Source organism: Zalophus californianus, chromosome 14 (assembly GCF_009762305.2).
Source record: "Zalophus californianus isolate mZalCal1 chromosome 14, mZalCal1.pri.v2, whole genome shotgun sequence".
Lineage (NCBI taxonomy): Eukaryota > Metazoa > Chordata > Mammalia > Carnivora > Otariidae > Zalophus > Zalophus californianus.
In genome coordinates, this window is record NC_045608.1 from 14,772,767 (window position 1) to 14,787,970 (window position 15,204).

At 38.5% G+C, this 15,204-nt stretch overlaps 1 protein-coding gene across 1 annotated transcript in view; it reads right to left on the reverse strand.

The window, feature by feature from the left end:
- TAOK3 (TAO kinase 3) overlaps nucleotides 1-15,204 on the reverse strand; it is a 190,925-nt gene that overhangs the window by 104,798 nt on the left and 70,923 nt on the right. The window contains 1 exon segment of the mRNA XM_027576560.2: nucleotides 3,076-3,178. The gene's annotated coding sequence lies outside the window, so the exon portion shown is untranslated.

Consider the following 15,204-nt stretch of genomic DNA (forward strand, 5'->3'; position numbering starts at 1 on the left):
AAAAATACAAACAACATTTTTCACAGAACTAGAACAATACTAAAATTGGTATGGAATCACAAAAGACCCCGAATAGCCAAAAAAAATCTTGAGAAAGAAGAACAAAGCTGGAGGTATCACAGTCTCAGATTTCAAGATAAACTACACAAAGCTGTAGTAATCAAAACTGAATGGTACTGGCATGAAAAGAGATACATAAGTCAATAAAACAGGACAGAGAGCCCAGGAATAAACCCACACTTATATGGCCAATTAATCTAGAACAAAAGAGGCAAGAATATACAATGGGGAAAAGCGGTCTCTTCAACAAATGGTGTTGGGAATATTGGTCGGCTACATGCAAAAGAATGAAACTGGACCACTTTCACACCATACACAGAAATTAACTCAAAATGCATTAAAGATCTAAATGTGAGACCCCAAACCATAAAGCTCCTAGAAGAAAACAGGCAATACTTCCTTTGACATCAGCCATAAAAACATTTTTCTCAATATGCCTCCTCAAGTAAGAAAAACAAAAGCAAAATTAAACTATTGGGACTACACCAAAATAAAAGGGTTTTGCCCAGAGAAGGAAACCAGCAACAAAACGGCAAGGCAGCCTATTGAATGGGAGTAGATATTTGCGAATGATGAATCTGATAAGGGGTTAATATCCAATATGTATAAAGAACTTAGAGGACTCAACACCCCTAAAACCCAAATAATCTGATTAAAAATGAACAGAAAACCTGATTCAACATTTTTCCAAAGAAGACATATAGATGGCCAGCAGATAGAAAAAAAATGCTCAATATCTCTCATCATCAGGGAAATGCTAATCAAAACCACAAGATATCACCTTACACTTGAACCACCAGATATCACCTTACACTTGTCAGAATGGCTAAAATAAAAAGCACAAGAAATAACAAGTATTGGCAAGGATGTGGATAAAAAGGAACCCTCGTGCATTGTTGGAAGGAATGCAAATTGGTGCAGCCACTGTGGAAAACAGTATAGAGGTTCCTCAAGAAACTAAAAATAGAATTACCATATATTCCAGTAATTCCATTACTGGGTATTTACCCAGAGAAAATGAACACACTAATTCGAAAAGATATATGCACCCCTATGTTTACTGCCATGTTATTTACAATAGCCAAGATATGGGAGCAACTGAAGTGTCCATCCATTGATGAATGGATAAAGAAAATGCATGTGTACACACACACACACACACACACACACACACACACACACACACACACACACACACAACAATGATGGAATGTTACTTGGCCATAAAAAAGAATGAGATCTTGCCATTCACAACAACATGGATGGACCTAGAGGGTATAATGCTAAATGAAGTAAGTCATAGAAAGACAAAAAGCCATATGATTTCACTCATATGTGGAATTTAAGAAATAAATGAAGAAAGAAAAAAAGAGACAGAAAAACATTCTTTTTTAAAAAAATTTTATTTATTTGAGAGAGAAAGAGAGAGAGAGAGAGCACCAGCTTGGGGAGGTGGGCAGAGGGACAGAAGCAGACTCCCTGAGCAGCAGGGAACCCAATGCAGGGCTTGAGGAGCAGGGAGCCCAATGCAGGGCTCGATCCCAGGACCCTGAGATCATGACCTGAGCCGAAGGCAGACGCTTAACTGACTGAGCCACCCAGGTGCCCCCCCAAAAAACATTCTTAAATATGGAACAAACTAGTAGTTGTTGCCATAGGAGAGGTGGGTGGGTGCGGGGGTGAAATAGATAAAGGGAGGGGGTTAAGAGCACACTTATCTTGAATGAAGGGGAGTAAGTCGGAGGGGGAGACGAACCATGAGAGATGATGGACTCTGAAAAACAAACTGAGGGTTCTAGAGGGGAGGAGGGTGGGGGGATGGGTTAGCCTGGTGATGGGTATTAAAGAGGGCACGTTCTGCGTGGAGCACTGGGTGTTATGCACAAACAATGAATCTTGGAACACTACATCAAGAACTAATGATGTAATGTGTGTGATTAACATAACAATAAAAAAATTTTAAAAAATGCACACTTATCTTGATGAGCACTGAGTAATGTATAGAATTGTTGAATCATTATATTGTACACCTGAAACTAATATAACATTGTATGTTGATTATACTTCAATAAAAACATACATCAGACAAGTGTACGTGTACACATACATACATCTGCTCACACCATCAAAGGACACATATAGGAGAAAGAAAATAGCAGTGGCTATTAAAGATATGGAACGTATATAGTTTCACTAGTAATCAAAGAAATAACTAAAATAATAGGACACCTCATTTCACCTACCAAACTGACAAAGTAATAGAGAAAAGATACAGTTTTCTGTAAGGGCATAAGGAAACAGTCATTTTTGTACGTTGCTGGAAGGACAGGATGAGTATATTCTTTGACCAGGTAATATCCTTCTAGGAACTTATATAAGGCAATGTCTTTTTTGTTTTGTTTTAGCAATAGAGGCAGGATGTAAGTAGGTAGAACATAAAGAGGGATGAGACCATAAAGATGGGAAACATGGCTTCTTTCATCTCCAAGTCTGGATTTCTTTACAGGCTTGTTTTATCTGAAGTACGTGTTGTGATTTCAGGTAACTTTATATTTCCTTCTTTTTGCTTATATGTATTTTCTAAATTTTCTGCAAAGCCTACTACTTCTGTAATTAGAGAAAAAGTGATGTGAAAAATTTTATGTTACTTCAAAGTCTAATTATAAAGTACTACAATGAAAAAGGCAATATATATTTCCAGAAAAATAATTTGATAATAGGAATCAAAAAACTTTAGGTAAGGTCATTTCTTTTAACCAAGTATTTCTCCAAATTGTAAGCTGTGACTGAAAATAATGAAAATCTATAAGGAAAGAATGTGAAACTAAAATTCTAAAAACTAAAACTAAAAAACTAAAAAGTTTTTATAAAAGAATTTTTATCCAAATTTCATTAATGTTTTTCCACTTTGCCCTTTTTTTTACAAATATAATAAAAATTAATTATAGAAAACCCAGAAGACACAATCTCTTCCCATTTTATGGGAAAGCTTTGTCATGGATCTATGGACAATACCTTTTTGTGAATGGCACAAAATATATTGTATTGCTCAGATTCATCTTAGCAGCAAACTCTTTGTCCTCTTTTAAAACTTCAGTCTTTTGCATTTATGACACACCTATGGAAAAGAAGAATGAAATATATAATTATAAAAGCAAAATTAAGGAAGCCATAATTGATCACATGGTACCTTTAAAATTTTACACATGTAATATTACAAACTTAAAACTTTTACCTTCATCTGTTTGTGAATGACAAATGCAAAAGGTAAGATTTGCACATCAAAGACTCGGGCTACACTTTCACAAGCAATACCAGGAAAAAAAAGTGTCCTTAGATTTCAGAATCTATATTGATACTTACATTGGTTTGAGTCCAGGGAAACCCAATAGAGTCTACCAGTAGACAGGACTAATGTGACAGTTGTGGTGATGCTACTGATTGTCAGTAAGGCTTATATTCTGAATTGCTTTTCTTTTTTTTTTTTAAATAATTTTTTATTGTTATGTTAATCACCATATATTACATCATTAGTTTTTGATGTAGTGTTCCATGATTCATTGTTTGTGGATAACACCCAGTGCTCCACACAGAACGTGCCCTCTTTAATACCCATCACCAGGCTAACCCATCCCCCCACCCCCCTCCCCTTTAGAACCCTCAGTTTGTTTTTCAGAGTCCATCGTCTCTAATGGTCCGTCTCCCCCTCTGACTTACTCCCCTTCATTCTTCCCCTCCTGCTATCTTCTTCTTTTTTTTTTCTTAACATATATTGCATTATTTGTTTCAGAAGTACAGATCCGTGATTCATCAGTCTTGTACAATTCACAGTGCTCACCATAGCACATACCCTCCCCAATGTCTATCACCCAGCCACCCCATCCTTCCCACCCCCCACCACTCCAGCAACCCTCAGTTTGTTTCCTGAGATTAAGAATTCCTCATATCAGTGAGGTCATATGATACATGTCTTTCTCTGATTGACTTATTTCACTCAGCATAACACCCTCCAGTTCCATCCAGGTTGTTGCAAATGGCAAGATCTCTTTCCTTTTGATGGCTGCATAATATTCCATTGTGTATATATACCACTTCTTCTCTATCCATTCATCTGTCGATGGACATCTTGGCTCTTTCCACAGTTTGGCTATTGTGGACATTGCTGCTATAAACACTGGGGTGCACGTACCCCTTAGGATCCCTACATTTGTATCTTTGTGGTAAATACCCAGTAGTGCAATTGCTGGATCGTAGGGTAGCTCTATTTTCAACGGTTTGAGGAACCTCCATACTGTTTTCCAGAGTGGTTGCACCAGCTCGCATTCCCACCAACAGTGTAGGAGGGTTCCCCTTTCTCCAAATCCCCGCCAACATCTGTCGTTTCCTGACTTGTTAATTTTAGCATTCTGACGGGTGTGAGGTAGTATCTCATGGAGGTTTTGATTTGGATTTCCCTGATGCCGAACGATGTTGAGCACTTTTTCATGTGTCTGTTGGCCATTTGGATGTCTTCTTTGGAACAATGTCTGTTCATGTCTTCTGCCCATTTCTTGATTGGATTATTTGTTCTTTGGGTGTTGAGTTTGTTAAGTTCTTTATAGATTTTGGATACTAGCCCTTTATTTGATATGTCATTTGCAAATATTTTCTCCCCCTCTGTCGGTTGTCTTTTGGTTTTGTGGACTGTTTCTTTTGCTGTGCAAAAGCTTTTTATCTTGATGAAATCCCAATAGTTCATTTTTGCCCTGGCTTCCCTTGCCTTTGGCGATGTTTCTAGGAAGAAGTTGCTGCGGCTGAGGTCGAAGAGGTTGCTACCTGTGTTCTTCTTTAGGATTTTGATGGACTCCTGTCTCACGTTTAGGTCTTTCAACCATTTGGAGTCTATTTTTGTGTGTGGTGTAAGGAAATGGTCCAGTTTCATTCTTCTGCATGTGGCTGTCCAATTTTCCCAACACCATTTGTTGAAGAGACTGTCTTTTTGCCATTGGATATTCTTTCCTGCTTTGTCAAAGATGAGTTGACCATAGAGTTGAGGGTCCATTTCTGGGCTCTCGATTCTGTTCCATTGATCTATGTGTCTGTTTTTGTGCCACTACCATACTGTCTTGATGATGACAGCTTTGTAATAGAGCTGGAAGTCCGGAATTGTGATGCCACCAGCTTTGCTTTTCTTTTTCAATATTCCTCTGGCTATTCGGGGTCTCTTCTTGTTCCATACAAATTTTAGGAGTATTTGTTCCATTTCTTTGAAAAAGGTGGATGGTACTTTGATGGGGATTGCATTGAATGTGTAGATTGCTCTAGGTAGCACTGACATCTTCACAATGTTTGTTCTTCCAATCCATGAGCATGGAATGTTTTTCCATTTCTTTGTGTCTTCTTCAATTTCTTTCATGAGTATTTTATAGTTTTCTGAGTACAGACCCTTTCCCTCTTTGGTTAAATTTATTCCTAGGTATCTTATGGTTTTGGGTGCAGTTGTAAATGGGATCGACTCCTTGATTTGTCTCTCTTCTGTCTTGTTGTTGGTGTATAGGAATGCCACTGATTTCTGTGCATTGATTTTATAGCCTGCTACTTGACTGAATTCCTGTATGAGTTCTAGCAGTTTTGGGGTGGAGTCTTTTGGGTTTTCCACATACAGTATCATATCATCTGCAAAGAGTGAGAGTTTGACTTCCTCTTTGCCGATTTGGATGCCTTTCATTTCTTTTTGTAGTCTGATTGCTGTGGCTAGGACTTCTAATACTATGCTGAATAGCAGTGGTGAGTGATCCCTCACTGAATAGCAGTGGAGGTGATCCCTGCCACGTTCCTGACCTTAGGGGAAAAGCTCTCAGCTTTTCCCCATTGAGAATGATATTCGCTGTAGGTTTTTCATAGATGGCTTTTATGATATTGAGGTATGTACCCTCTATCCCTATACTCTGAAGAGTTTTGATCAAGAAAGGATGCTATACTTTGTCAAATGCGTTTTCTGCATCTATTGAGAGGATCATATGATTCTTGTTCTTTCTTTTGTTAATGTATTGTATCACGTTGATTGATTTGCGGATGTTGAACCAGCCTTGCAGCCCAGGGATAAATCCCACTTGGTCATGGTGAATAATCCTTTTAATGTACTGTAGGATCCTATTGGCTAGTATTTTGGTGAGAATTTTTGCATCCATGTTCATCAAGGATATTGATCTGTAATTCTCCTTTTTGATGGGGTCTTTTCTGGTTTTGGGATCAAGGTAATGGTGGCCTCAGAAAATGAGTTTGGAAGTTTTCCTTCCATTTCTATTTTTTGGAACAGTTTCAGGAGAATAGGTATTAATTCTTCTTTAAATGTCTGATAGAATTCCCCTGGGAAGCCATCTGGCCCTGGGCTTTTGTTTGTTGGGAGATTTTGGGTGACTGCTTCAATTTCCTTAGTGGTTATAGGTCTGTTCAGGTTTTCTATTTCTTCCTGGTTCAATTTTGGTAGTTGATACATCTCTAGGAATGCACCCATTTCTTCCAGGTTATCTAATTTGCTGGCATAGAGTTGCTCATAATATGTTCTTATAATTGTTTGTATTTCTTTGGTGTTGGTTGTGATCTCTCCTCTTTCATTCATGATTTTGTTGATTTGGGTCATTTCTCTTTTCTTTTTGATCAGTCTGGCCAGGGGTTTATCAATCTTGTTAATTCTTTCAAAGAACCAGCTCCTAGTTTCGTTGATCTGTTCTACTGTTCTTTTGGTTTCTAGTTCATTGATTTCTGCTCTGACCTTGATTATTTCTCTTCTCCTGCTGGGTTTAGGCTTTATTTGCTGTTCTTTCTCCAGCTCCTCTAGGTGTAGGGTTAGGTTGTGTATTTGAGACCTTTCTTGTTTCTTGAGAAAGGCTTGTATTGCTATATACTTTCCTCTCAGGACTGCCTTTGCTGTATCCCAAAGATTTTGAACAGTTGTGTTTTCATTTTCATTGGTTTCCATGAATTTTTTTAATTCTTCTTTAATTTGCTGGTTGACCCATTCATTCTTTAGTAGGATGCTCTTTAGCCTCCATGTATTTGAGTTCTTTCTGACTTTCCTCTTGTGATTGAGTTCTAGTTTCAAAGCATTGTGGTCTGAAAATATGCAGGGAATGATCCCAATCTTTTGGTACCGGTTGAGACCTGATTTGTGACCTAGGATGTGATCAATTCTGGAGAATGTTCCATGGGCACTAGAGAAGAATGTGTATTCCGTTCCTTTGGGATGGAATGTTCTGAATATGTCTGTAAAGTCCATTTGGTCCAGTGTTTCATTTAAAGTCTTTATTTCCTTGTTGATCTTTTGCTTAGATGATCTGTCCATTTCAGTTAGGGGGGTGTTAAAGTCCCCCACTATTATTGTATTGTTGTCAATGTGTTTCTTTGCTTTTGTTATTAATTGCCTTATATAATTGGCTGCTCCCACGTTAGGGGCATAGATATTTACAATTGTTAGATCTTCTTGTTGGATAGACCCTTTAAGTAGGATATAGTGTCCTTCTTCATCTCTTATTACAGTCTTTGTTTTAAAATCTAGTTTGTCTGCTATAAGGATTGCCACCCCAGCTTTCTTTTGGTGTCCATTAGCATGGTAAATGGTTTTCTACCCCCTCACTTTCAATCTGGAGGTGTCTTTGGGTCTAAAATGCGTCTCTTGCAGACAGCATATTGATGGGTCTTGTTTTTTAATCCAGTCTGATAGCCTGTGCCTTTTGATTGGGGCATTGAGCCCATTTACATTCAGGGTAACTATTGAAAGGTACGAATTTAGTGCCATTGTGTTGCCTGTAAGGTGACTGTGACTGTATATTGTCTGTGTTCCTTTCTGATCTATGCTGCTTTTAGGCTCTCTTTTTGCTTAGAGGACCCCTTTCAATATTTCTTGTAGGGCTGGTTTCGTGTTTGCAAATTCCTTTAGTTTTTGTTTGTCCTGGAAGCTTTTTATCTCTCCTTCTATTTTCAGTGATAGCCTAGCTGGATATAGTATTCTTGGCTGCATATTTTTCTCGTTTAGTGCTCTGAAGATATCATGCCCGTCCTTTCTGGCCTGCTGGGTCTCTGTGGATGGGTCTGTTGCCAATCTATTGTTTCTACCATTGTAGGTTACATCTCTTCTCCCGAGCTGCTTTCAGGATTTTCTCTTTGTCTCTGAGACTCGTAAGTTTTAGTATTAGATGTCGGGGTGTTGACCTATTTTTATTGATTTTGAGAGGGGTTCTCTGTGCCTCTTGGATTTTGATGCCTGTTTCCTTCCCCACATCAGGGAAGTTCTCTTCTATTATTTGCTCCAATATACCTTCTGCCCCCCTCTCTCTCTTTCTTCTTCTTCTGGGATCCCAATTATTCTAATGTTTCGTCTTATCGTATCACTTATCTCTTGAATTCTGCCCTCGTGATCCTGTAGTTGTTTATCTCTCTTTTTCTCAGCCTCTTTATTTTCCATCATTTGGTCTTCTATATCGATGATTCTGTCTTCTGCCTCATTTATCCTAGCATTAGTGCCCCCATTTTTGATTGCACCTCATTAATAGTCTTTTTGATTTTGACTTGGTTAGATTTTAGTTCTTTTATTTCTCCAGAAAGGGTTTCTCTAATAACTTCCACACTTTTTTCAAGCCCAGCTAGTATCTTTAAAGTCATGATTCTGAACTCTAGGTCTGACATCGTACTAATGTCAGTATTGAGTAGGTCCCTGGCAGATGGTACTACGTCTTGTTCTTTTTGCTGAGGTGATTTTTTTCGTCTTGTCATTTTGTCCAGAGGAGAACAGATGAATGAGAGAACAGAATGCTAACAGGTTAACAATGTCTCCAGCAGATATACTCTATACAAATCAGAAAAGACCTGAAACCAGGGGACAAGAAAGGGAAAGAAAGAAGAGAAAAAAAAGGAAAAAGAAAAAGAAAAACAAAATCAGAACAAAACAAAAAAAAAACAGAATATGATCAAATATGATCAGGCTAGTGCATAGATCAGTGCCACACACTAGCTTTTGTGCATATTTTGGTCTGTTAGAAGAAAGTGCCTGCTAAAATTTTAAAGGAAGAAAGACTTATATATGTACAAAATAAGGGTTGATACAATGAAGGGATGGCAGATGATTGTAAAGATGAAAAGTATAAAAGATTTTATAAAAGGAATTGATAAGAAGTTGTTTTTAAAAAGAAAGAAGGTTTAAAAAGAAAAAGGAAAAAGAAAAAAAAAGGGAGAGAATGTGATCAGGCAGAATAGAACAAAGCCATACACTAGTGATTTAGGGTATATTTTGATCTGTTAGAAGAAATTGTATCTCAAAATTTTAAAGAGAGGACAACTTATATATATATGCAAAAAATAAGGGTAACTGCTATGGATAAAAATATGACTCTAAAAATGAAAAATAAAAAATGTTTTTTAAAAAGGGATTGATAAGATGTTTGAAAATGGGAAAAAGAAAAAAAAACAGTTAAAAAATTAACTTTGAAAAACTAATGAATTATGGTAAAAAAGCCATGAATTCTATATGCAGTATTCCCCTAGCGCTGGAGTTCTCCCGTTCTCCTTGATTGGTAAACTTGGTCTTGGCTTGCTGGCTGTTCATGCTGATCTTCTGGGGGAGGGGCCTGTTGCCGTGGTTCCCAAATGTCTTTGCCGGAGGCGGAAGTGCTCCGCCCTTGTGAGTCCAGGGTAAGCAAGCTGCTCGGGTTTGCTTTCAGGAGCTTTTGTTCCCTGTAAGCTCTCGGTACAGCTTTGGAGGACCAGGTAAAAATGGTGGCCTCCCAATCTCCGCCTGGAGGAGCTGAGAACTCGGGGCCCCGCTCCTCAGTGTGCCCCCAGAGAAAAGCAGTCACTCCCGTCTTCCCGGTCTCCAGCCACACTCCATGCTCACCCGGCCTGTGATCGAGCGTTTCTATGTCTGGCACCCGACCCCGTGTGGAGTCTCCAAACCCAGCAGATCCCTGCAGTGCGCTTCCGCGCCCCTCCTCCCAGGGGGAGGAAGGGGAGTCTCCCTGGCTCTGCTGCTTGTTGGGTCCCTGCTGGAGGAGCAGTGGCCCGACTGGGCCGCGGATCACAGTTTATGGCCACCCCGAGCCGAAAGCCTGCGCCTCGGCTCCGTCTCTGCAGCCGGCTTCCCCACTCCAATACCTGGGAGCTCTGGCGCACTCAGGCACCCCCGGTCTTTCTGTGACCCCGAGGGTCCTGAGACTACACTGTCCCGGGAGGATTCCACCCCCTGCTTAGCCACTGCAGCGACGTCCCTCAGTCGAGCCAACTTTTAAAAGGTCCGATTTTGTGCTCCGCGGCTCTATCACTTGCCAGAAGCAGCCGGCGGAGGCCCCCTTCCCCGCCGTCTATCCTCCCGAATATCGCCTCGGATTAACTTCAACCGCACGTCCTACCTTCCAGAAAGTGGTCGCTTTTCTGTTCAGAGAGTTGTTACTATTCTTATCTTCGATCTCCTGTTGAGTTTGTAGGTGTTCAGAATGGTTTGATCCCTATTCAGCTGAATTCCTGAGACCAGACGAAACCCGGGTCTCCTACTCCTCCGCCATCTTGCTCTGCCCCTCCCAATTGCTTTTCCAATGAGCATGATGATTTACATTGGCTCATCTATCTCCCCATTCCTAGGCTCTCTTATAACCAGTCTTCTGCATTTGGGGGGTAATGATTATTCTTTATGATCTATTAAAGACGTATATGCCCAATGTAGAAAATCTGGGAACTAAATACTATTATGAAGAAAAATCTATAATCCTACCCAGGACAAAGTTCATTAACAATTTGGCATACTTTTTTCTCCATGCTCATATTTATTTCTTTATGCTCATATTTATTTTGTTATATACAGCTGAGATCATTTATACATATAATTCCATAGTCTACCTCTTTAATTCTAGATTATGAGCATTTTTGCCATATTATCACTGTTCACAAAGATCATTCTAATGACTGCTCAATGTGTATCTCCCAATGTATATCTTCCTATTCACTCACAACTCCTTCTCCACAATGAGAAACCAAGGCTGTATTCAACTCTCTGTTGAACTATTAAACATTACTGTGTTTGGAAGATCTTTGTGCATATTATTTATCTACATTTTAGGGCTTTCTTTGGAATGGATTTCTAGAACTAGAGTTCTGTGGTCAAAGAATATAATAATTTAAAACATATAATATGTGTATTGAAATTATTTTTAGGTAACCTGACTGCTTTGGAGATGAAAGCCTTACAGAGGGGGGAAGAAACTAGAAAAAAAGGTATTGACTTCCACTTTCACATTTTTCCTGTTGAGGATATCCCTATCTCCTCACATGTCTATACTTAAAAACTAATCTTTCTCATTATTTTTATTATTCCCTCTGATTCTATGGCTGTGAAATGTTACATTAAGTGGTAGCTATTATTGCCAGAATTCTGTACCACATTTTACCTAACCATCAAACATCAAACCAATCAATAATTGCCATGTCTGCATATCTATCCTGCTAATCTAGCATGACTATAGCTTCAATAAACTAAAAAATTCCTTGAACACTAGTTGCAAGATTTCTAAGAAAGTAATTTAAAATAAGGCATTTACTAACATCCTCATGTCCTAATTTCAAATGCAAGAGGAACTATTCATTTGGACGGCATTTGGACATGCTATGGACATGCATGCTCAGTATTTTCTTTCTTTAAATACTTCATTCTTACATAATTTTCTTAAAACATGTTCTCTATGGTTGCATAGCTCTATAAATATTCTAAAATAAGTTCTATGACTTCTAGGAATTACATTTTCTCTGTTTTATCTTTTTTTTTCCCCCTTGCTGGAAGACTGCACATGCTATTGAGGCTGAAAAGTATACTCTGAAGTTTATCCATTACACCTAAGGGATGTTCTCAGCTTTCTTCCATTCCACAAGCTCCCTTCTTTCTTTATAAATGTCTCTTGAATTCCATAAAAGTGTCTTTTCTTGTTTTTCCAAATTTTTCCTCCTACAATTTCTCTTCTTCTCTCTGATTTCTATTTTTTTTAAAAAGATTTTATTTATTTATTTGACAGAGAGAGACTCAGAGAGAGGGGGAACACAAGCAGGGGGAGTGGGAGGGGGAGAAACAGGCTTCCCGCAGAGCAGGGAGCCTGATGTGGGGCTCGACCCCAGGACCCTGGGACGATGACCTAAGCCTAAGGCAGACGCTTAACGACTGAGCCACGCAAGTGCCCCTCTCTGATTTCTAAATAAAAGTATTTTTTATTTAGAATAAAAGTATTTTTATTCCAAGTATTTGCCTAAAGCCCTATGTGTGACTGCAAGCTGCTCTCCTAACTTCTGTCCATTCAATGGTTTCCAGTAAGGCTAAGGCATTACACTGTGCTGAACTCCTTTCCAAGCCCCAGCCCCATATTTTCAAATATCTTTTTGGCTTCTCCCCTCACTTATACCTTACATTAACTTTGATCTTTCCACTGCCCTTGTCACAATTAATTCACAATTCTGTTTCAAATATTTCCTTGTATCTGTTTCTTTGCTTTTTTCCACTTCTGTTATCTTTTTCCTCTGCTTCTACTTGGTCAGACTCTAGTCTATCTTTTCTGGAATTCATCTTTCTTTTGGAGATTTTATTTATTTATTTGAGAGAGTGAATGAGATAGAGAGAGAGAGCATGAGAGGGGGGAGGGTCAGAGGGAGAAGCAGACTCCCTGCTGAGCAGGGAGCCCGATACGGGACTTGATCCCGGGACTCCAGGATCACGACCTGAGCTGATGGCAGACGCTTAACCAACTGAGCCCCCAGGCGCCCCCAGAATTCATCTTAAAAACACTATTATCATAATCATCTTCCTGAAGCAAAGGTGAGATATCACATCTCTGCTCAAAATCCTTCAATGTCTCCCTACAGCCTACAGTATAAAGAATAACTTTATGTAACTAACATTCAAAACTGGCCTCAAACCACTACTCTAACCAAAATTCTTCAACTCCATAATCAGGAAAAATGAACTACTATACAGTTACATTTTCATACCTTTTTATTTGCTTATGCTGTTCCCTCTGACTAGAATATCCAAATCCCAACCACTCTGACAGTCCAGGAGAACATCATCTCTGGTATAAGACCTACCACTTTCCCCCTTTGCTTCAGTTTTAAATACATATATATTAGTACTCTTACTGTATGACAAGGGCTTCTTCAGAGGAGGATACACGTCTAACCCTATGTTTTGATTAATCATTCTATCTCATGATACCTTTTTCTAAAAAGCATTTTTTTAGATATAATTCACACACCATACAACTCAGCAATATAAAGTTTTTTTTTGTTTTTGTTTTTTTAAGATTTTACTTATTTATTCAACAGAGAGAGACAGAGAGAGAGAGAGCATGAGTAGGGGGGAGAGGCAGAGGGAGAGGGAGAAGCAGGCCTCCAGCTGAGTGGGGAGCCCTACATGGGGCTCAACCTGAGGATCCTGGGATTATGACTTGAGCTGAAGCCAGATGCTTAATCACCACCCAGGCACTTCTGTAATTCAATGGTTTTTAGCATATTCACCGGTTTATGCAGTCATCACCATAGTCAATTTTAGAATATTTTCATCACCACAAAAAGATGTCCTATGCCCTTTAGCTATTACTCTACCACCCCTCCATTCCTAAGCAACCACTAGTCTACTTTCTGTCTCTATAGATTCTCCTCTCCTGGACATTTCCTTTGAATGGTCTTTGTGACTGGGTTCTTTCACTTGGCATGCTGTTTTGAAGGCTTATTCATGTGGTACCATGAATCAGTATTTAATTTCTTTTATTGCTGAACAATACTCCATTATATAAATATACCACATGTTGTTTACCAACTTATAAGCTGATAGACATTTGGGGTTGTTTCTACACTTTGGCTACTACGAATAATGTTATTATAATTGCTTGTTGTACAATTTTTTGTGTGGACATACATTTTCATTTCTCTTGATTATATACCTAAGAGTCAAATTGCTGGGCCCTGTGACATCTTTATATAGCAGGTACTCTATAAAAGTCTGCTGAAATCTCTTTCCCTTTTCCATCCCAGTCTTACTTTTAAAGTGATCTCTAAATTCATCCTTCCCTCAAAACATGAACAAGGACATTTTTCCTTCAAGAGGATTGCATTTTAAGAATTAACTGAAGATTAAATGATATGCATGGAATTATTTTTCCCCCTATCTTGACCTCCTGCAACCTCAGGTACTGCATTTATAGTGAGAACTGAGAACTGTGCCAAGAATGCAGTATTTCTGGTCTTGGGCCCTTGGGCCAACTGAACAATCCAGCCAGCTTAGAGTAGAAGATTTCAACAGAGATGTGCAACTAGAATAATTTTCTTCACTCTTTAAGAAATGGAAATCTTTCAACAATGATAATCAAATTATTTTTCATAGACATCCTAACTTAATATAAGGAACAACGCTTGATAGAGAGTAGAAATATTTTTCATGATTTCCCTTTTCCCAGAAACTTTCAAGAAAGATGATTCACAGAAGATCTTAGTTGACTTTCAATGTTGTAGTCACACTACTTCAACAATAAACCTGAAGCCAACTAGTTTGAAAAACCCCAATATTTTAGCATTAGGGAGTAAGAATCACAGTGTTTCATATTGGAAAGATTTTAAAGCTCAGACATTTTAACTTTTTTTTTTTAAACTGAATCTCAGAAAAGTGTCAAATCATACCTATGTAGTATGTTACCCCAAATCAAAATCCAGGTCTTCTGATTTCTCACTCCAGAAAACTTCCTTCTGAATCAAGTTGCCTAAGTCAGACTTCAAAACACCAAAAAGTTTTTCTATTTTGCTATATATTAGAGGATGATCAAGAAAAGTTTAATCAAACATAAAATTGGACTTCTGTGTAATTATTGCTCCAAAATATTTTTTTAACACTTGAGTATGTAGTGGTAGATTCAGTTCTTATGTAGACTGAAGCACCAAAAAATTTGGGGATCTATTTAAGAAAAAAATTTTTACAAAATTCCCACATAAAGTATTAGGGCCTCAGAAGGGGCTGGTGCAAACAATGGGCTCTGAAACTTACACCTCACTGTAAATTAGCCCATGTAAATTCCTATTATCTTGCTCCCAGAGGGTAGAGGCAGGTAAAATCTTTATTTCACAGCAATGAAAAATGAAGTACAAATAGCT